At 32.1% G+C, this 23,906-nt stretch overlaps 1 pseudogene; it reads right to left on the bottom strand.

Annotated features, from left to right (window-relative positions):
* Positions 1-23,273: 23,273 nt before the first annotated feature.
* LOC150012314 (zinc finger protein 142-like) lies at positions 23,274-23,647 on the bottom strand (annotated as a pseudogene).
* Between the last annotated feature and the right edge of the window lie 259 nt (positions 23,648-23,906).

The raw sequence follows: 23,906 nt of genomic DNA, 5'->3' as shown, positions 1-23,906 counted from the left end.
CCCACGATAAGCTGTCAAGATGAAAAATTCACACTGTAATGTCAATTTACAATGCTTGTGGTTCAAGGGATATTTACAGCACATATGATTTATTTTTCAATCACCTAAGATTTAACAAAGAAACTGTACAATAATCAATCTAAAAAAATTGAGGTAATTTATTTTTACAAATTTTGGTTGAATCGCAAAAGTATGTCATTTATAAAGGTACTATTAGGAACAACAATAACAGAACAGCTATTGAAGCTTGTATATAATGACTACTGTATTTTAAATTTCAAAGAAAAAGGAAACTCCAGAGGAAAAGAAAAAACTAATACATATATCTACTGCCATTTTCGGGAATTATGTCATGGATATTAGATGCAAGGAATGTATAACATCTTTCCAGAGCTTTTATTATGAGATAAGGTTCTATTTCTCAAATACATGTCATTCTGTTGAGTCCTTTTACCACAATAATTTTAATACAGATTTTGGTTACCTCAATAAAAATCTTGACAAAAATAAATTAGTTAAGATGAAAATTCAACAATATTGGAATAGTTTCTAGGTTTTAAATGCTCTGACTCTTGATTTTAGCAAATGACTTCTTATACTTCTTAGCATCAGTTTAGGAAATCTACTTTAGATTTAATCTCTTAATACTGACTTTTCAGCTGTACTCAATTCAGAACCAAATCTGTTAGACCTGCCTTCTGTGGTGTAAGTCCTTGGCCTCCTTGCTTATACAACTTTATTTTCTTATGGATTACATCTATCATTGCAAATTGTACCTGACATAAATTCTCCTTAATTTTTTTTCTTGTTTTCCTGTAAAACCTTTTTAAGTCTTGCTTTAACTATATAAACAAACAATATTTAGTAGTTCCTGTTAAGTACAAAATTATTTTATTACCAAAAAACACATATAAATTAATCATTCTCATTTCTTTATTGGAAGTATATAATCATTAAATAATTGGATGGGTTTGATCTGATTTTGAATGATATCTAAGATACAGTGTTAAGACAAAAAAAGTGAGTTAGGAAATACTGTTTTATAATATAACCAAATACATAAATATATCTGTATATTAGATAATATTAAAAAGTGCTGGTACATACACACAAAAATTCATGCATAATGTACAGCAAACTCAATAGTATTAATTTCTTGAGTAAGAGTAAACATTCATTCTTTATATCCTTTTATGTTGTATTTGGCAAGAGGGGTTTTATTTTGTTCTGTTTTGGTTTGGTTTTTGTAACAAAATATAGAGAAAATACCAAAAGCATATAGATTCACATATTAAAAATGACTAACTCCAGGCAAGAGAATTATAGATAATCTTAATTTTTTCACCTGACTATATTTGAAATATGTGGCAATGAATAATAATTATCATTTTAGGCAATGAAAGATAGAATTAAATTAATGAGCTGAAATTCAAAAGCTCCTGCATTTACCAAACTCATAAAAACATCTCATTTGTCAAAGACTTTTTCTTAGGAAATATGATTTTATAAATATCTTTAACTTTTACTTCAATGAAATTTATTTATGAATAGACTACCTTGATTGTGTGATCATTGTTAATTCATCAAACCAAATGTAATATATTACCCAATGTAATAACTAAATTATTGCTTAATTTTCTCAGAAGTGTTTCCAGTTGATTGCATGGGAACTGGCAACTGAGTTGGGTTTTGTTTTTGTTTTACCTTAATTTTCTTTCTTTTCTTTTTTGTTTTCAGTGTTTATTATTTTTTTATATAGGGTCACAGATAATGACAGTACATTTATTTTCATATGTAACAGGGAGAATACATTAGGAAGATTAGTTTCTATTTATAAGAAACATTAAAATAATGGAGTGAAAAATAGCATTTATTATGCCCGTGTCTTAGATATTTCTTACCCTTATTTTTTAATGTAGTAAATTACTATTTTTTATGAACCATGTGGATATTTGTTTCATTGATTTGTTTTAAAATTATTATATCATTAAGTATGCATGTTTCATTTCTAATTGTCCTCTCATTTTTTTCTTACTATTATTGCCATTCTTTGACTTCTGGCTTTTCTTTTTGCCTCTTCAGTTATCTCTAGCAATATTTAAGCTCTTCAATAGTTAATGGTAATGTCAGAGGATACTTTCTGGATCCAAGCCAATCATAATGTCTTTAAGTAATGTTTATATATATTAAGCTCACCAATTACTTACTGGTGCATAACAGAAGATAAATGTACACTACTCTACTACCAAGGCTTAAAAGATGCCAAGCCATCTGACTGGCAGTGACCTAATTTTTACATAGCTTTTTATAATTCTCATCATCATGTTATAGAAATATGATTTATTAATCCCTTTGGCATTTTTCTCCTTGACAGCTTCTCAGATGCTCTTACATTCTTCTTGAACAGGTAAGTCCTATACACTATCAAGGAATTGTGAGCCTATGTAATATAGTGTGACTTTGTTTTAGGCGTTTAGTCCAGTAACATGGAAGAATTTGGATTTAATACTATCACACAGTTTAGGGGTTCAAGAGAAGTGCAAATGTAATAATGAATATGGAGATGTAATTGTAATGAATGAAACATTTCATTATTTTAAAGTAAGACTGGATTAAAATATAACTCTCAGTTTTTATAGGCAGGCCAGAGCATTTTACTCCAAATGGAAAATATAATTTTAAGACCTCTGCAGTCTCATGAATACTCAAATGTTTTGCTTAAGGAATATTTTTGCTGTAATATTTGGAATTTGATAACTTTTTAACTATTCTTTGGTATATTTAAAATTAATTTAAAATAATTGATAATCTGCTAAAACCACCAGTTCAAGGTGGTACTTGTCTATTTATGTATCTATTACATTTTGTTTAATTACTATCAAATGTTGCTTATCCATTATACATATTAAACACAAACAATAAAAACAGGAAAAAAAAACTATTAGAAGTGTGTACACATAACATGTATATACCCATGCTATTATATTTTGTGTTTTTGCAATAAAATGTGGAAAAAAGATGAGAAGCAGGTAGATCCACATATTAATAATGACTAACTCCAGAAGACAGAATTATAGGCAATCCTAATTTTCTTCACATATATAGTAAAAATTACACCTTTGCACTGTTGATGGGAATACAGATTGGTGTACCCACTGTGGAAACTAGTGTAGAGATACTTTAAAATATTAAAAATGGATCTCCCTTTTGACCCAGCAATCCCACTTTTGGGAATATATCCAAAGGAACCCAAAACACTAATTTGAAAGAACATAGGCACTCCTATGCTCATTGCAGCATTATTTACAATTGCCAAGATATGGAAGCAGCTCAACTGTCCATCAGTAGATGAGTGGATAAACCAACTATGGGATATTACACAATGGAATACTACTCAGCCATATAAAAAAGAAAATTTTACCCTTTGCAACAGTATAGATGGACCTGGAGAACATTATGCTAAGTCAAATATACCTGTCAGAAAAAGATGAGTACTATATGATTTCACTCATATGTGGAATCTAATGAACAAACTGAACTAACAAGCAAAATTGAAGCAGACTTATAGAGAGCGGACTGACAGCTGAGGAGGGAGTGGTGAGGAGGTGGAGATATTGAGCAAAAAGGAAAAAGGATTCATGGGCATGGACAACGGGTGGGAAGTGGGTATAAGGGGACTAAATGGTAATGGAAGAAAACACAATAAAAATTAAAATAAGTAAATAAAAAGTACACATATATGTCATATACACTTGTGTGTATATATACACATTTTGTATATATATACATATTAAAATTAATAATTCACTACAGCTAAGCTTTAAACAAGGTTGTGTTGCTGGAATCTATAGCCAAAAAAAAAGTTTTGAAATCTGTAATTCTCTGTCTAGTAAAAGTAATGAAGTGTTCTTATTTAATGTGGAGAGATATGTTCTTTTTTGTTGTTGATATGAACTTGATAGGAGAAGTTGAGTATTCTTTCAGTTTGTGAAGAGTTTCAGTAAGAAATTACTTCAGACAATAAATGATATATTCCCATTTCTGGCCAGTGAATGATTTTTGACATCTAGCTCTCCTTGCTCTGGTTTCTCTGGCTGGTTTTCCTCAGACCCCAACCCCTCTTGATCATCTTTCCCTTGCTGAGACAGGTGATGTTCTCTGGGATGTGAAGAATAACCATTTGTTAGTCAAAGACTCTGCCCTGATATAAGCAAATTGAACCTGATCCCCACTCTGTATTTTGAGGCATTTTATATATTTGCAGACACATTTCTTTGTGACAGTAAAATCAGAAGCAATTCAGGCATACTAAATACATTAGGTAATATTGAGTTGTCAGCCATAAATTTACAAATAAATTTTATTCAGATTGGTAATTTATATGTTTTTTAAAATTTCTATCTGATCTGTTGCCTGGATATTTATAACCTATCTCTATAGTTCTATGTCTTAAGTTAATGAAAATTTTGCTATAGAAAATAAAGTTAATATGGGTGCATGTTACTTCCTCATGAACTAATTTGATACATTTTGGTGACAATTTTAAGAGGAAAGTATACCGGTAGCACCAATGATCTCACTCAAGTTTCAGATGTTTCAAACTGTCTTTTGTCAATCTACAAGTAATTTTTTCTCATGAGTATCTGAAATTCTGAGATGAATATCTAAAGGACCTTGTTCCTTGGTGTTATTAGAGATTGGTCTATTATCTTTAGACGTTGTCATTCTTCTGTGAGTTTTGTAGTGTGATTATATGATATGGAGATATTTTCTATGATAGTTTTTATAGAAGTAACACAAAGGGTTAATCCCTAAACATGTAGAAAAAAATGCAACCATAATGCAACGTAGAATTTGTTTTAACCATGGGAAGGAGCTTGTTTGAGATTCCAAAATTCTTCACCATCTAATTAGAAAGTTGCAATACTTGATTAAAATACTTTAAACACAGGTGTAGAAATTGCACAGCAGTACAGTACACAAGAAAAGAAGAGAGTGTTGGTGATTTTAATCTCTGTCTGTATCCAATTTCCTGTGGAATCTTTTGTCTGATCTAGTATAACCAAAATCATTGTTATTTATACCCAGCTTGTTTAAGTTCCCTGAGATTCAGAGAACTGGTAAATGACCAATGGAGAACCAATTAAGTTACAATTAATTTTTACATAGGCTTTCATTCATTAAAAAATTCAGAAAATCGGAAAATATGGAGTTCTGTAGATTTTAGGTAGGTTCCTTAGTTTCAATCTCTTCTTTTACACTATATAAAAATATAAAGTACTAGATAATGGAATAAGGTTCTCAAAAGATAGCTCTGGAAGTGACAGTAAGAAAATGTAAAGCATTGGATTACTGGCTTTTGAAACACTTATTAGTGGACAGAGATTAATTTCAAAAGATTATTAGAAATGTTTGTGATTCCATCAAAGGTTAACTCCATAAATCTTCCTTATCTGGGGACGGGCAGTAGTGTGAAAGAATTTATGATGATTGTTGCATCTTGCATTTTACATTGTGAATTTAGGATTTTAAGAGAATGATTAATTGTTGGGTTAATTTTCCATTAACATTTGATTAATAATTAATGACAGCATTTATTTTGAATAAAAATGCAAATATTTCATATCTAAACATTATAAGGTAGTAATTTATAAAATATTTTTATTCAAGTATGAATTTTTCAGTATCTTATAAAATTCAAATTTACAATGCTTGATTACTATGTAGAATAAATACATGCTTAGATAAAGAAAAAATTTACACATGCTTCCCTGAAGCCTCACATCCCTGCGATCCCAAAGCTCCTTAGCTTTCTTTTGCTTTCCTTTTTTTAATCATTACCTAAAAAGTTAGGACATATACTTACATAATTTGCAAAATGTTATTTCAGAAATATTTTCAGAGATGAGAAATTTAATTAAATGCTTCTTGCATATTTACCAGTGAACTTGACTATAGTTGTTGTATTTTATTTTTTGTTAAATGTCCAGAGAATTGAAAAAGATTATCATGGTATTTTGAAAAGTATTTAATTAGCTATTTCTAAAGAGCAGTGAGAACTTGGCAACATTAATTGTTTTCATAGTCTCCAAATTTAAAGAGTAGTAAGAACCAACTCTCAAATCACTTGTTATATAAATTACTGAATAAGCATTATGTAATGCTGTGTATAAAATTGTATAGTCTTAAAACATGAATCTAGCTTTAATGAAACACATATGTCTCCATATTATTCTTAGTAAGTAGAAATAATGAGCAGAAGGACTTGCAGGTTTAGCATATATAGGAATATGGTGAACCTAAGTCTTTCATATGAACACCATATCTCTCCCACTAAAATAACCCAGTTGATTCCATGTACTGTATACTAATTAGTGGAGATGTACTGCCCATCCCTACATATCCTACAACACCAGAATGGGGAATGAATATATATATATGACTGAGGTGTATAAAATTGGAGTCACTATACCATTGGTCAGACAGTTGATTAGGGGTGTGTTAATAAACCAAGTTATGTCTCTGCTCTTGTCCCTATTTGCTACTCTGTGGGAACAGAGTAAGGCAAAACTGAGATATGAATAGCAATAGAGGCTCTATGTCATAATTTGAGACCTAGAATCTTTTCAGTAATGTCTGCCAATATATTCAATTTTTAGAAGGATTTGTTACTTTGGAATTTATTTTTTATAAATATACTAAAAATATTGATCTGATGAGCAGAATTACAAGTTTTACATCTTTTGTTGGCATCTGAGGAATGGACCCCATTTCAGACATTGAACTGTCCTTGGAATGCTGGCTCTGTTTTCACTGCCCTTTAGGCTCTTTGGAAAGGCTGCATGCAGTTTCACATGCCCTGCGGTGATGCTGGATTCCCCTCTCTTAGTTCACACTCTGCTTGTATCCTGGTGCAGATAGCTAACAGTGCCCTCCAGACACTGTCATACCCATTTCCCTAGTTACTGAGATCACTGACAGAAGAGAACCATTGCAAAACTATGACTACAAAGTGCTAAAGTGCTCACCCAGACATAAGGTTCTTCTGTTTATTGTCCTTGTTATTTACACTGATATTTGCTTAATCTAGGATGCATACTCTTAATATGTGAGGAGACTCATAAAGACCATGGAAATAAGTATTATCCATAGTTCCTTCTTTCATATTAAGACATGAAGTGGAGACACTACTTAAACAAGCATATTAAAAAATTTTGTTTTGCAGGATCACCAGAATATTCATGCTACCTGTAATTCTGTAAATATGTAGACCTAGAGTTATATTAAGTTATGGCATTATTGAGGTCTACCTTAAGTAACTGTTTTGTGTCTGGGACTTTTGTTTCTCTTATTTCATGCTTAAACAAATCATTGTGTTATTTTTCTATTGTTTTAACAAAAACACTTTTATAAATTAATAGCTTTCCAAGAGATAAGTTTTGTCCCTCAGATAATGTCATAATTTAGCATTCTGAGCTTTTAAAAGTACTTATCAAGAAATAGTTACTGAAAAAAATTACTAGTTGAGATTATTAAGATGTTTTTTACATTTCTGACAGCATAATGCACCTCTTCGGATTTTGATAATAATTGCATGGCAACTTAACAATTCAGAAAAAAAACACTATCAGAAGTTTTAGTCATAAGAAAAGGAACAAAAAGGTTAGGTTTGGGCATTAAAGGACATTAGATTTTAATAAGAATCACATTTATTCCTGTAGTAGGAGTATTTTAAACTATTGACATATTTCTTATTTTTCTTTTTTTGTTATATAAGCCACTTAATGAGAACTGTGTAATTTGTTATATAATAACAAGCTAATCATATATATAATAAGGTAATCATGTATTACCTTGATTTCATACCTTTATTCCTGAACTAGGGTTATTGTGATAACTATAATTACTAATTTCCTTTTTAAAATTTGTTTAATGGTCCATAGGGGGTTGATTGGCCAAGGAGAGAGTGAATCAGTGATTTTGCTTCCATCCTGGGGCCAGTGATGGTGCCATTATTTCCTAATAATTGTGTTTCAAACACTGGTTATCTCAAGCAGTGAGGAACCATGAGAAGATTAGTGCAAATTCATCTTCACTATCATCAGTACAATTCTATTACCAGAACAATAAAAATAGCTCAGCATGTAGGCTTCTAGAGGTGAAAGCATTAACTACGTGTTAATAGGAAAGAGATCCCCCATTCTCCCAATACCAACTTAATGTTTCTACTAGAACTTTAAGTAAGAAGTCTAGTGCTTCCTTATTTTCTGGACTTAACATTCAAATATATAAGGCATTATCTTTTTCTTGATAATTGTCATGTCACTATTAGAATGCATAGATCTGCCATCAATTGACAGCTACTAGTTATCAGATGAATAAGACATCTAATGCATATAGCATTCAAATAGATTAAATCAATTTTTCTCCTTTTTATAAACTACATAGTGTAATGACATGTAAATTAATTTTTAAACTCTTATAGCTTCTAGGAAGGTTTATCTTTTTCATTTTTAAGTAAGTAAAGGAACAGTAAAACACATGCTAATATATTTGCCCTTCTATAACTGATTTTTATTTTAATGTTATTTTATTTTATGCAAGGGCAAAATGCTAAATGAGATGGTATAATTTATATTTTGTTATATTTGTTTTCAAATATTATTGTACTCCAGCAAGAGTAATCAAAAATATAATATTAAATAAAGCCAACTTATAAGGAAAGGAAGTAAGTTAGAATCTAAAAGCAAAATTGGATTGTATGTTGTTTATCAACAATTTTTTTATCTAACAACTTGATACATATTTTGTCCTGTTTAGTATCTATACTTACCTTCTCTAACATGTTAATAACGGTTTATAAATGTTATTGGTAATTAGGAGGCAACTTACTTCATATCAGTAGAAAACCAATAGAGCATATTTTATAATGGCAACCAACAAAATACATTGAACTAATACATTATGCTGTTATCTGGCAAAAACAATAGGTATCAGATTTTAAATGAATCAATTTACTTCAGGTGGATAAGTTGAAACAAAGAAATAAAAACCCAGAAACACATATATTAAACCTACTTGATTTGAAGGTATTTTAAAATAAAAGACGAGCATTTTCTTTTTTTGAAATTTGTGTCATTACTAGTAAATTTAAAGCATTCATACACCAGAATAATAACTTCAAACTGATGACTTAAAACATAAATAAAATCTAGAAAATGTATTTTATATTTCCAAAGCAAAAGGAATAAACTATCTGGATATATGAATAATAAACATTGATTAGAAATATAAATTGGCAATAAAACCTAAGGAACTAAATGTTGAAAGGTGGCAGATTTGGAAATGGATCTGCACATTGATCATTCTATAATAGTTTATTTGCTTTTACATTGTCTTCATGTTCACACATATCACAAAAAGAAACAAGATCATCTCTTTAAGTTTTTATGCATGAGTTAACTTCTCTGAACCAATTAAAACTTTATTTGCTACTAATCTTGTTATGTTCTTTTAAATACAAGAGCTATTTAGATATTTTTACATATAATTATATATGGTTTCATTAATATAATGAGATAAGGTTTCATGTGATTTATGGTGAAAATCTTATAACTACACACTAATTCTTTAAATGTCAAATGATACTAAATCTTACTACTGACACTTCTTTGTTTATTTTTGCTTGCAGATATTTTATTCATACCATATAATATCTGTATTATTTTATAGTTATCAAATGATTCCTTTCTCTTTCTCTTTCTTTCTTTCCATCCATCCTGCCTGTCCCTTTCCTCCCTTCCACTTGTCTTTTCTAATTATTTCCTGAATATTTAACATATGTCAGATACAGAGATGCATACTGCAGATATAACACTGAAAGCACTGGACAATAGTTCCCAAAGGGCAACCATTCCCAACAGAAGCAGAAATGTTACAAGTAAGAAGAATTAAATACTAACCCTGGCTATGGCAAATAAATAAATAAATCACAAAGGAGCAAGACACTGATTTTGTTTCAGTGGAGGGCTACCAGGTTTATATTTCAAATAGAAATTTAGTTCTGTTATTTGTTATATTAAACTTCTCCAAGGCTTATGATGACTTGCATAATACAGTACAATCAACTCACTATGTGTGCTCACTAGGTGTATCTCTCATAGTCTGCTTCTACTATAACTGTCTTAAGTTACTCTGTATGCCAAAAACATTTTTATTTCTATTTCTGTTTGGCTTATATTTTATTCTCAACTGCTATTATAGATCATAGTAAATTATAATGCCTTTAAAAAGTGTTCAATGACAAATTATGGTTTTTGAAAATTAGAATTTTCTTTGAGCATTAATAATTAAAATTGGACATAGGGCATAGTTTATTTTTTGTCAGATTTTCACCTTCTAGGCAAAACATACACAAAATTAATTTTGTAGGAAATTAAAATGGAATATTCCAGTTTTTATATCCAGGTATAAAGAATTAAAAGCTTTATTGAGTCTATATATAAAATGTAGCTGATAAGATATGGAAGTCATAACCCAAATGCCCATCAACAGATGAGTGAGGAAAAAAAACTGTAGAATGTATATAAAATAGAATATCATTCAGCTATAAAAGGAATTAACTTTTGCCCTGGCTGGTGTGGCTCAATGGTTTGAGTGCCAGCCTGCAAACAGAGAGATAGCTGGTTTGATTCCCAGTCAGGGCACATGCCTGGGTTGCAGACCAGGTCCCCAGTTGGGGGCATGTGAGAGGCAACCAATCAATGTTTCTCTCACACACTGATGTTTCTCTCTCTCTCTTTCTCCCTTTCCCCTCTCTCTAAAAATGAATAAATAAAATATTTAAAAAATGTAACTCTTACCTTTTGTGACAGCATAGTTGAACCTAGAGGGTATTATGATAAGTGAAATAAATCAATCAGAGAAAGCAAAAAAATAGATTATTTCATTTAAAATGTCTCTCTGGAAAAGTTTTAGTCATTGTCAATATAATGTTGCACAAGACTGCTGTACACTGACAGCTAAGGAGAGTGGACTGGAATTTGCATGCATGAACAATAGGGACTTCACTGTATTAGTTAGTGGAGGTGGTAGAGGCTGTTAAATGAGCATGTGAACTCTGTGGCCATCACATTCAAAATGACTGAGCAAGCAAAGCAATGAATCTGTATCCAATTTCCCATTAAGCTTGAGTATCCCTCCATGGAAATTATTCAGATGATTCAGAAGGCCACAGCTATGGGCAACTGGTGATTAGCAGCTTCATCATGACAGTGTGCCCGCTCATGCATCATGTGTCATGCAGAGCTGTATGGCAACACAGCAAATCATTCAGGTTACTCAGCTCCCTACAGCCCAGTTTTGATGCCCTGTGACTTCCAGCTTTTCCCAAAACTAAAATCACCTTTGAAGGGGAATAGATTTCAGATCATCAATGAGATTCAGGAAAATACAATGGGCAGCTGATGGCAATTGGGAGAACTGTGTGAGGTCCCAAAGTACAATGTTTCTTGTATGTTATATCTTCTTCAATAAATGTATATTTTTCATATTACATCACTGGATACCTTCTGGATAAACCTCATAGATGTTGAACCTAATGAACAAAATAAATGAGCAAACAAATGAAATTAAAACAGATTCATAGACACAGAGAGCAGATTGGTGGTTGCTAGAGGGGAGGAGGATTGGGGGGACTGAGTAAAAGAGGTGGAAGGGTTAAGAAATACAAATTGGTGGTTACAAAGTAGGCACAGGGATTTAAAGTACAGCATAGGGAATATAATAAATAATATTGTGATATTATGTGTGGTGCCTAGTAGGTACTGGAATATCAGGGGGAACACTTTGTAAAGAATATGATTGTTTAAGTACTATGTTTTACACCTGAAACCAATAAAAATAATATAAAAAATAATTTTAAAATTAAAAAAATAATAAACTAACTGTCCTTGGTAAAAAAATACCTAAACAATTTATAAAATTTCTGGCCTGTATTAAATATTTAAAAACAAAAATATATAGCTGCTAAGTGTAGATAACATTTTCCTCTTTTAAATCCTTCCCTAACAGAGGCTGTATCTTTTTTCAGTCCCTTACCTATTGATATGCATGCATTAAGCCAGAAAAGAAAAAGGCACCCTCCCACCATGAGAGTAATAATAAACATTGATAAAAATGTTCCATGGAAAGATATTTTGTTAATAGGTTAGCAGTACAACAGTTTAGCCCATTTGTAATTCCTATTTATTCTGAGATCCTCTACAGACCAAATTTTCATCTCATTACTGTAAAATTGTTCCACTCAAATATATAACACTACAAACACACACACAAATACACACAAACACACACATACACAATGCCCTTTACAGTATTATATTCAACAGTTAGGCTTGTGTTGAACATAACAGTGTTGTCATTAACTAATGTCTTCTTATGTACAACAGATGTTTTAGCTGATGGGTTCTATTGACTAGATTTAATATAAAGGTAGCTAAAAGCCTATACAACTCCCTCTGTGAGTATTGTTGATTTTGATGAATTGGTCCTTTTTTCCCATCTCAAATGACAATATGTTCAAACAGCTGTCAAACATTTCCACTAACAAGTATTAAGTTGACCTTACCCACTGAGGATGTATATTCTTTTATAAAAATTTTAATTCATCTTCTTGGGTTATCACATCATAATAAATGTATTTGATATAGCCAAAGTCTTATAAAAAGTTACATTCATTAACTCTATTAATATATATGGGATTATAAGGGCTTGTACCTCCATTGTAAGGATGTGTGCCGTGTGTATGTGTGTGTGTTTGTGTGTCTGTAACTTTTACATGACTTTATGCTTCAGAAAAGAATAGTTTTAGAAAAATATTTATTGAAGATATGTGAAGGTATACAGTGGATAATTGTAAAAGCAAGAGCTAATATGAAAGCATACATATATTACAGTATTTAACTTTCTTTGTTCACATAGCATATCATAAACATCTTTTAGTATGTACATATGTAGTGTATTCCTTTTACATACATAAATCACTGAATATACATCCATAACACATACTTACACAAGTTAATGTACATATATATTCTCCCTAATATTTGAAAATGTGATCTATATATTTCTACCACTTAATATTATGACTAGGACATTTTTCCAAATAAATGGCTCATTTGTAAATGGCTTCATGTTAGTTCATTATATCAATGTAACTGAATTAGTATTTTATTCTTACTCATGTATATTTTGATAACTTTCTAATTCCATATTACAAAATATGCCTAATGAAGATCCATATAAAATATGTTGTTAATTAAGCATAATTTTTATTGGTTATGGTGGTTAAAAATTGATTTTATCAAATTATGCAGTTTTTTAAAAGATGAAAAGTGGTGGCATCTTTGTCAGCTTCTCATTTCAATAAAAATGCCTCTAGTAATTCAACTTTAAGTAGAACATTTGTTTTTGGTAGAGTTCCCTTATATGGTTAAGAAAACACATTTCTCTTACTAATTTACTATGATGATTTTGTTTGAAAGTGTTAAGTTTTATCAAGTGTTATTTGGCATCTACAAAAGTGATTATATCATTTTTGTTCTTTAATCAGTAAGTATATTGTAATAAGTAAATATAATTTTAATATTGAAATATCCCTAAATTCCTAATGTATATACTACCTAAAAATTACACATTATTTCTATAACTTTTCTCTTTATGTTAGCAACTTAGAAAGGCATAGAAATGATACAAGGAAATTGTCATAAGATGTGTCAAAAAGGATTTCAGAAGAATGTTCAACATAAAAAAACCTTACTAGGATGATGATACCAACTGAATTAATCAAAAGAGAACAAAAAAGCAAAAACTAAAGTCTGAGTGCTATACATAGATAAAGAAAGATGAGAAAAGACATGGCAGTCAAAGACAACTCCAGGGAAAACATGTCTTATGGTACTCATTCAGTCAGCCAATCATTCAATTCATCAATCATGTTTGCTCAATCATTTTATCATTTTATCATTTATTGATTCCTCATACAAACTCCTTGTCAAGTGAGCTCTTTACTCATGAAATGTGAGAGACAACTCAGGTGATTTATGGATCCCCCAAATGATTCATTTATCCTATGATAATAATATAGTCTAGAACATTGAATTCATTCAGTTTAATGAGTTTTTGCTTTTGATTTATATAAGAAGTCTGTCCAGAAAGTCCAGCCATTCTTAATATAATGGTTTGTGCAACATTGATGTAACCTGGCAGCCAAGGAAAGTGGACTGGAATGTGTATGTGTGAACAGTGATGACTTCACTGTACTAGTCAGTGGGGTGGTAGACGCCATTGAATGAGCATGTATACTGTGTGGTCATCCATTCAAAATGACTGAGCGAGTAGAGCAATGAATCTGCATCCAATTTTGCGTTAAGTTTGTACATTCCTCCATGGAAACTATTGGAATGATTCAGAAGGCTGAAGCTATGGGAAACTGGTAATTGGCAGCTTCATAACGACAATGTGCCCACTCCTGCAGTAGTTTGGCAAAACATCAAATCATTCAGGTGACTCAGCTCCCCTACAGCCCAGATTTGGCACCCTACAACTTCTGGCTTTTTCCAAAATTAAAATCACATTTGAAAGGGCTTTGATTCAGGAAAATATGACAGAGCAGCTGATGGTAATCCTGACAAAGGATTTTACAGTGTTCTGAACAGTGGAAGAGATGCTGAGAGAACTGCCTACTTTGAGGAGAACTGAGGTGTCATTGTCCTATGTACAATGTTTCTTGTACCTTGTCTCTTCTTCAATAAGTGCCTCTATTTTTCATTTTACATGGCTGAATACCTTCTAGACACACCTTGTATACTCTCTAGCTATTTTATATATATGGAGAGAGAAGAAAAAAGAGAAGAGAAGAGAAGAGGAGAGGAGAGGAGAGGAGAGGAGAGAAGAAGAGAGAAGAATGAGAAATAGATAATAGGTAGTTTGCGGAACCTTGGAAGACTGAAACAACAGTGTTTAAAGTCTATGCTGGCAGTACAATACCTCAAAAGCACTGAGATGGTACTAGAAAAGGCAATAGTTTTCTGCTTGAGTTCCCAGAAATCCCACAACCAAACTAAACTAAAGATCTCTTGTGTTTGAATCTGATTTGTGGGTCAGGAAGACATGCCTGCACCTTTCTGTGAGAAAGTTTTTATAACTTTACCTATAATTTGATAAGGTAAGCCAAAACCACAAGAGGTTACCTAAAACATGAGGCTGTTCAGTGTGAAGGAACACAAAATATAAAAACAAATATTCACTCCAATGATATGGTTGTTATAACATGCATGTTTATTCTGTAATTTCTAAAAGCATTTTAGTTGTAGCAGTAATAAATTATGTGTCATCCATCTTCATACAGATCTGGAGTTTTATTTCCCTGGATTCAAAACTCTATTTCATTAATGTGACTTTGGGCAAGAAAATTAATTTCACTATTACTAGTCAAGTTAACTCATCAACAAATTTTGAATTAGTTTTTGAATAAAACTCTTTCTCATAGAATAATTTTTAGAACTAAAAGAAATATCTTAAGTGCCCAGTTCAAATATTAGGTGCCTTATAAACTTAGTTTCTTATCTTTCTTTGTCCTTTATATAATATTCACTAAATATTTATTAATACAATAATGAGCATATTTAGTTTAACAAAAAACAATATTTTCTGCTCTGTAGCCTCATTAATAAAAATTACAGAAAAACTTGAATGTTAGTTTTAATAAAGATGTTTTATTACCCATTATGTTGGATTGGCCAAAAAGTCCTTTTAGTTTTTTTTCTGTAAAACAAAAGACATCTTTTTAATTTTCATCACTAACTTTATTGATTTGGGTATCCTGAGTACGTAGGCTATCCCCTGCATAGTATAATGTTCATTGTTCTCAATTGAAGTGTCAATCTGATTACTATCAACTTCAAATGGTTTACCTGACCTTGAAGCATTGTCCAGAGAGAAAACCCCAGCACCAAACTTCGCAAACTTCTTTTGACATGTTCCATCAGTCACAGCACCTTCTCCATATATGGCACAAATCTTTTCTTCTGTGTTTCAGTTGTGCTTTTACCTTTCTTGGAATAATAAAGCATAATGTGCTGAAAATACTGCAATTTTCTTCCATCTTTAATATTAAAATGGCTACATAAAAATCACCAATTTTGAGTTTTTTAAATGTACCCCGATGTAACAGCTGTCACAATACAGTCTAACAAAATTGTTTCAAATGAAGACAACGAAGCACTACTACCATCATCTTATGGAAAATCTAAACAAACTTTTTGGCCAACCTAATACAAAAAACTCATTTCCAATAGTATTCATCCTTCCCATTTTGTGTTTTGGTGGGAAGTAAGACCTATCTTACACAATATTGGAAACTACAGTGATTCTTCCTACCATTCTAGCCTGGCACAGTCAGAGGGCTGCCCCATACCTTGAGATGGGAAAGATGTTCTCTCCCAACACAGTAACACTTGCTCAGAGAAGTTATTTGATGGGAGAATAAGCATGTAATCATATAGTTTCTAATTTTTAATTAAAACAGAGGGGAGGAGGATGAAGGATAGGTGAAAATAGTGAAGGGAAGAGTCAATAATAACGACGTGATAATTTCTCATGGTGACAACTGAATTAGTGGGGAGATCACATTGTGAGGTATAAAATGTTGAATCATTATACTGTATTGTACAATTGAAACTAGTGCAACTATTATAGTTTTGTATATCAACTATAAAACATTACTTTCACTTTTATCTCTGTGGGTTTAGATGTAACTCCCTCTATATTAATATATTATACATTTATCACTTTTTCTTGATCTTACCTAGAAATATATGATTAGAATGTCATTTTTTAAATAATGTTCATTATTTTCTTTAAGAGGTATTAGGTTAAGGTTCAAGGGAATGCCTGTGAAAAACTTCACTGTGCTTTACATAAAGTCTCTATGTACACACAGTATATCCCTTTCCCCATAGGTAAAGGATCGCATTTGTCAACATTAACTTCTATATGTTTAGGTTTGCTTGTTTTTGCTGTTGCAATAGTTTTGGTTGTTTGGTTGTTGTAGTTATGAGATTTTCTTTCTTTTTTTTTTCCTATTTGTTTTTTAATTTGAGATAGCTGTGAGAATAGGTTGGCCATTCACCATAGAAAATTTTGGTTCTCCCAGGGACAGTTTTGTTTTTTTTAAAGACAGAATTTTGTATGCACTCTAACACTTTATACATAAGCACTAGATATAGATATAAATATGTATGTGATGCACATTTTTCTAAATATGAAGTTAACTTTACATGCTTGCAGATACTACTGATCTGGTACCACTATGGGGACACTTATTTGTATGCACTTTCACTTTGCATTTCCTTTTCATTACCTGTTTTTTGTCTCTCTTCAGTGTCTCTTTGAAATTGTTAGTACACCTTAGAGAAAATAGTGCTTTTGATCATAAATAACAAAGCAGAAATAGAGGATATATATATATATATATATATATATATATATATATATAAATTATATATGAATTTTAGGTGAAAATCTAATCAGAAACAGTATGAAGAGATGGATAAATATATATATATTATTTTTTATTCTTGAAATATATGGAAAGTATATAATACTCTCTTGGTATATTGCAAGCAAACTAAGTTCTTATATTAGTGAAGATTATTGATATTGATATTTTTACTAGGATCCATCATAATCGAACGTTAAACTATCCTATTTAATTTATGGCAGTGTTCCCAAAAGTATTTCATTTAGAATTACATATTAAATGAATTTAAATAAGTCCCTTGGATTTATTTTTCTCCCTCATTTGAATTAAACTGCCCTTCTGTATGGTAATGAGAAGATATAGAATCCCTACTTAATGATGAAGAATGATTAGAATTTTAACATTTCTTTTGGAATATAAATTAATCCTTTAGTTAGTAAAATGGAAAAGAAGGTGCCTGTTACTCTAAAGCACTTAACAGAGAATGCTATCTTACACATTAACTATGAGCTTACTGCCTCTTTTTTCTTGCATGTTTTTCTAATCAAGGACATACTTTCTGCCCTAAGGCACGTGGGAGTTTAGCAATTACTTGCAGCTCTAACACTAAGCAATTTCTTCTGGGACTGCAATCTGTTAGAGTTCAATTTTCTCAACCACAGACAAAATGATGAGAATGAATTCATTCCTTCAGAATGAAACCAAGTGAATAAACTAAATATGATTGAAATGAACTTAGGTGGCACTCATACATAAATCAACAGACTGCCTGGCACACATCCTGACTCTACATACTTATGGCATTGTGGCATGTGTTTCATATTTCAGCAACTATGAAAAAATTTTTTTCAATTTTAATTTTTTAATTTTCTAAAGAATATTTTAAAATCTCCATTCAATTTTAATCCAAATCTAAAATTATATATCTAGATATTGCATATCATCCTGCAAAGAATTTGTATTACTTTATGTGCTCTCCAATAGTATCAGAGTAGCACTGTGACCATTCAGCTTCACCAAAGCTCAGCGGTAAACGCCGCTGGGGGGAAAAAATTAAAATATTTTTGAAAATTTATACTTATTTCAGGATAAGTGAAGTTGAATACTTTCATGTTTTATGTTATATTTATGAATTATTTGGGAATCCATTCATTTCTGTTTTACATTTTCAAGTGAATTGTCTTCCCTTTTTCTTTATAAAAGCTTATTGTTGTTTCAAGAATTGAGTCTTTTGCTACATGTGTTGCAGATTTTTCCTCCAGATTATCTGACACAGACATATCCTTTGTAGGAAATTATTCAACAAATATATCGGGAAGATTTATAAAGCTCTATTTATTGTTACATTACTGGCAAAAGCTAACACTAAAATTCACATAAATATGGTGAGTAGAGGACTGATGTGATAAATGATGATAGATCCCTTCAATAGACTGTTAAGTTAATTTGAAGAATGAAGCAGACATATGTGTGATAGCCAAGATATACTGTTGGAGAAAGCAATACTGAAAAGTGATTTTATCTGACAAATAGAATTTAGGAGCAGGGCTGAGAGTTTTATATCTTACTATATAACCTTTAGTATTATTTCATTACCTAGAACTTGTATTACATTTATCATCATCATCATCTTTGTAGTTGCCATTGTTGTCACAATTATTCAAGTACAGAGTTATTTTGGCTAGCTTTTAGTAACTTATTTATATGTAAATAGAATATACTACATCATATGAATTTCCTTTTCCTAGGACTTTTTGTTTTTGTTTGTTTGGTTTTGCAAAGGAGAATATCTGCAATATTTATTAGAATGGAAAGGTAAGGATGAATGGGACGCACTTTGGATAATGATATCTAATTTGTGTACCTCTTGGAGGATAAGTTCTCATTTTGATTTTTCTGTGTTTGACTCTGTCTCATGTTATGGGAATTGGGAAATCTGACTTCTATTACCAAGGGTCCCAATCATACTGTAGCTACAAAATGAGAAGTTTGGACTTTGTAAATTTTAGGTTACCATTTCCTTCAACTATCTGTGATTCCCTGGCTTTTTTCATTTTAATATCATCATGTAGTCAAGACTGTAAAAACACAGCACATATGAATAGTAAAATGCCAAGATCACAAAGATAAACTACACCCCGAGTTCATAACATTGCAAATGGGAGAAAAATTGCAAATGAATTCTAGTTAATAAATATGGGAAATACTAACCCATATTGCACATTAAGTCTTGATTGCTGTGTTACCAGTCAGCTATGGGTATTCCCATAGGACTGGCTGAATTGCCAACAAAATGGCGTATTTTCTCTTGTATCCAGGAATTCCTACATTAATCCCCCTACTATTTTGACTCAGTACAATAAAGGTTTATCAACTACCTTCTGTAAAATCTGGGAAAATTAAATAATGAGTCAGCAAGGGAGAGAACGAGAGAAAGGGAAAAAGTCACAGGTGGTCTCCTAACATTTATTTTGTGTAATACCACATTCAAAATATAATCTTCATTAGAGTCTCAAAATCTGTTTTTTCCTGCACAATGAAAACAGATTTATTTCTGTATTCTGAACTCAGATAACCCAAAGTCATGAGAATAATGTTAACTACCCAGAACACCACATGACCATCTTTATCTTGATCTTAGCAGACCTATAAAGGAAGCTAACTAAAAACCAGAAAAGTGTATGAATTCCACAGATCTGGAATATAAAAAGTGAACCCAAGCTTAATGCAGTAACTAAAATACTGTGTTGTGTTACTTTTTTATTAATAGGATGGTCATGAAAGCGACACTGAGATTTATAAGGTCCTTGCACTGAAAATTTTGTATCCACTTCAAAAAGGGCTGGACTTGCCTCCTGGATCATATTTCTCAAAGGTCTTTATTTAAAACTTACTTGAGAAGATTGTTATGGATTCTACTTAGTAATTATCTTATAGAATTTTAACTAATTTCATCATTTTGGTTAACAACTCCTTTTGACATGCAAGCACTCTTAAAAGTTTAAATCCTACTAGAGTGGGAACTTTGCCGTTGCTCTGAAAGTAATCCTGAGTTTGGATGCTTTGATTGTTTTCGTGCACTGATATTAAAAACATATTTTGAAAAAATTATCTCATTTGATTGATCATCAGTCAACAGAAAAGTCATAAAACTCATTTGATTGATCATCAATCAATAGAGAAGTCATAAAGCACAGTTATAAAGTGCTATTTTTAAAAATATTACAAAATTAAAATTCAGTTCCCATTTCTTAATAACTCCTTCTAAATATCTTTGCAGCTCTAATTACCTCATGCCAAGATAAGGATAATCATTTGAAAATTCCTAAGAATAGTTATGTTAAGGCATCTACAGTGCTAACGGCCTTCCATAATAATAGCCTTCCATGTTGTGTCATGTTCAAAATCTACTTTAAACATATAAGAAAAGTCATTTATTAGAAGTACACTAGGATCAGAAAAACACCTAGCTTGCAAAGAGTAATTCAAATAGAGCTGGTACTGAAGATCAGGGAAAAATAGATTAAAATACTGATTTAACATTCACTCAGTGGGAGTTGGAAATGGGGCATATTTTGGGATGCCATATTCTCTCTTTCAGTGGTGCTTACTTAATGAAGATGGAACCCTCCTGAATCGAATTAGTGCACTTATGAAAGAGACCCCAGAATGCTCTCTTGGAACTCCATGAAACAGGAACCAGGTTCTCATCAGATGCAGAATCTACCAGCATCTTGATCTTGGACTTGTCAGCCTCTAGAACTGTGAGAAACACATTTCTGTTGTTTATAAGTGAGAAGGTCTGTGGCAATTTGTTACAGAAGCACAAGCAAACTAATACATCCATTAATTATCTCAGGTTTTTATTATGATTAAAACCAACAGACTTTGTTGAATTACACTGAAAACATTTCAAAAGCACTCTGAAAAACAGGGGTGGATAAAAGTTGGTTAATAATAATAACTAATACAATAACTAAGAAATAAATAATGAAACAAGGATAAACTGCTTTGCAAAATTAAAACTGTAAATCTACTTTTGCCCACCCCTATGTATAAGGACATGTGTCACAGAAAGTATTAGGCAAATGTTCTGTTGTGATGATTTTCAGAAGTGTGTGCTTTAAGCCTTTCTCTTATTTCTACTTCAGATTCATGAATGTCTATTCAGAACTTTGACATTAGAAAGATATCATTATTATAAATTAATATCTGTAACCTCAGATACTTATAATTCAAATATTTATATTCAAGGTAGTATTCTAGGCACTGGAAACTCAAAGAAAAATAAGAACCAAGTCAGGCTCTCACTGAATTAATTTTACTGTAAATAAGAGATGAATCTCTTAGCTTCTTTCTTCAGCAGTCCACCTCTCTACTGTGAGCCTCCACAAAGAAAATTTTAAGATTAAATTAAATAGTGCATTTCAATTAAAAATTAGATTCCATACCATTTAGTAAATGCCAGTTCCTATTTATTGTCAGGTTTTAACACTAATGAAATTTTAAATCAATGATTAAACCCACCTCTATTATTTGCTCATATTATAAAGGTTTTTGGTAAACCTTTAGAACTACATTTGCAACAATTAATATTTTTTATTCTATTTTACCTACACAAGCATACACCTAAATTCCAACTTAATTTAAAAATCTGAAATCTGTGTTTAAAATGCACTGAGGATTATTTTGGGACACTCTGTCATCCCGGAATAACAGCATTTGCAGGAACTGTCTGAATTTTAAGTTATCTTTCTTCAGTAAATTTCTACTTTCCAGGTTCTAGAACTAAGTTGTGAAGGCTCAGAAACTTGATTTTTACTCCAGTCTAAAAGAAAATCAGTCTTTCTTGCTTGAGCTTATAATAACCTCAAATATTTATATATCAGAATTCTAATGTATTAATCAAAAATACAAATTACAATTCCTTTTTATTTTTAACTGGAATTTATTTGTGTGTAGTGAGATTAAGCATATTTATGGTTATAGGCTAAATTTATTTCTTCTTTAGTAAGTTTCATGTATATTTATTCCTCCCTTTTAAAAAAGATCCTGTTTCTTTTTCTTATTATAGAGCTCTTTAAATTTTAAAGACATTAAGTTTTTCTTATACATTGCACATGTTTCTCCCAGGTTTGTTTTTTATTTATTATTTCTTTCACCACACAGAAATTTAGAAATATTACATGATCAAATTAACTAATCTTTCCCACTACTCTTTGTACACCACCAAGGGAAGTCGTGACAACTGTAGCTGAAGGATGGTAGTTAAAAAACAAGGAAGTTACTTAAAATAAAAAGTAATAGATGTAGGAAGAATAAAGGGGAGAATCTTTCTTCCCACATAAGTGTACATGCTCAGCTCTCACTCTTAAGCACATACCTTGGATGAGTTAAGTATGTTAAACACAAGAAAGGAGGACAGGGAAATATCAGAATACCTTTGGGAATCCCTGCCAAGCCCAAGGTGGTGGAGAGAGGCTGGATCTTTTGCCTAATCTTTGGCTGCCTTCCTGAGAGGGACCATCAACACTGGGGAAATAAGCCCTAAGTACTATTGGAGTAAGGACTGGGCAAAGATGTCAGAAAAGTCTTCCCTTCTGGATTGCCTCCTAGCAGGCATGATACCCTCGCAGGGAAAGACTGCCAAGAGCTTGGCACCACCTCGCCAGCCTCCAATCAACATTTACCAGCTGCAAATCAAATTACATCTCAGTATAAAAATAGGATGCTACCTTGTGTTCTCACCATACTCATGCTTAAGGATCAAACATAGCAGACAAAACTTCAGGGCTGTCTGTCCCACTGGCCTGCTAGTAACCGTGTTCATACCTGGTGTCTCTCGTGGCGGACCTGGGGATAGACTTCCAGCTCCTGCTTCTACAATGATCTCCACGTTCCCTGAGTCCTCTGCAGCTGCCACGGACAGCAAACAGCCTGGGTCAGCAGGCAAAGGTGTGGGGTTCCCAGATGGACAGAGGCTCCGGACAGGTCCCAGGATTCCAAGGTCAGAGAAAGGCCGGGGGAGCGGCAAGAGCTCAGGTATAATCCATCCATCTCCTCGGTGCTGTTGGCTGCCTGTGAGTCCAACACGGGGTTTGTCATCACCACCAACTTGTGTGCTGTGGTCTTTTAGGTATGCGCGGATTTGGATAGTAACCTCGCTTCTCTGGGTCGCAGCTTTCTTATCTGTGAAGTGGAAGCGATGACAGCGTCCACGTCGTTGGGAGGGAGCGGGAATCACAAGAGCCAGAGAAGGGGAAAGCCAGCTTGTAACCTGCAAGGCTTCCGGCCCAGGGCCAACTGGAGCCGCGCCTCCATGGCCAGCCAGAAGTGGAAACTACCTCCCAGGACACTCTGTGCC

This window comes from Furipterus horrens, unplaced genomic scaffold (genome assembly GCF_987537825.1).
Source record: "Furipterus horrens unplaced genomic scaffold, mFurHor1.1.pri manual_scaffold_4, whole genome shotgun sequence".
In the NCBI taxonomy this organism is placed as follows: domain Eukaryota; kingdom Metazoa; phylum Chordata; class Mammalia; order Chiroptera; family Furipteridae; genus Furipterus; species Furipterus horrens.
The sequence above is the reverse complement of the archived record's forward strand: the minus strand, read 5'-3'. Positions and strand labels throughout refer to the sequence as shown.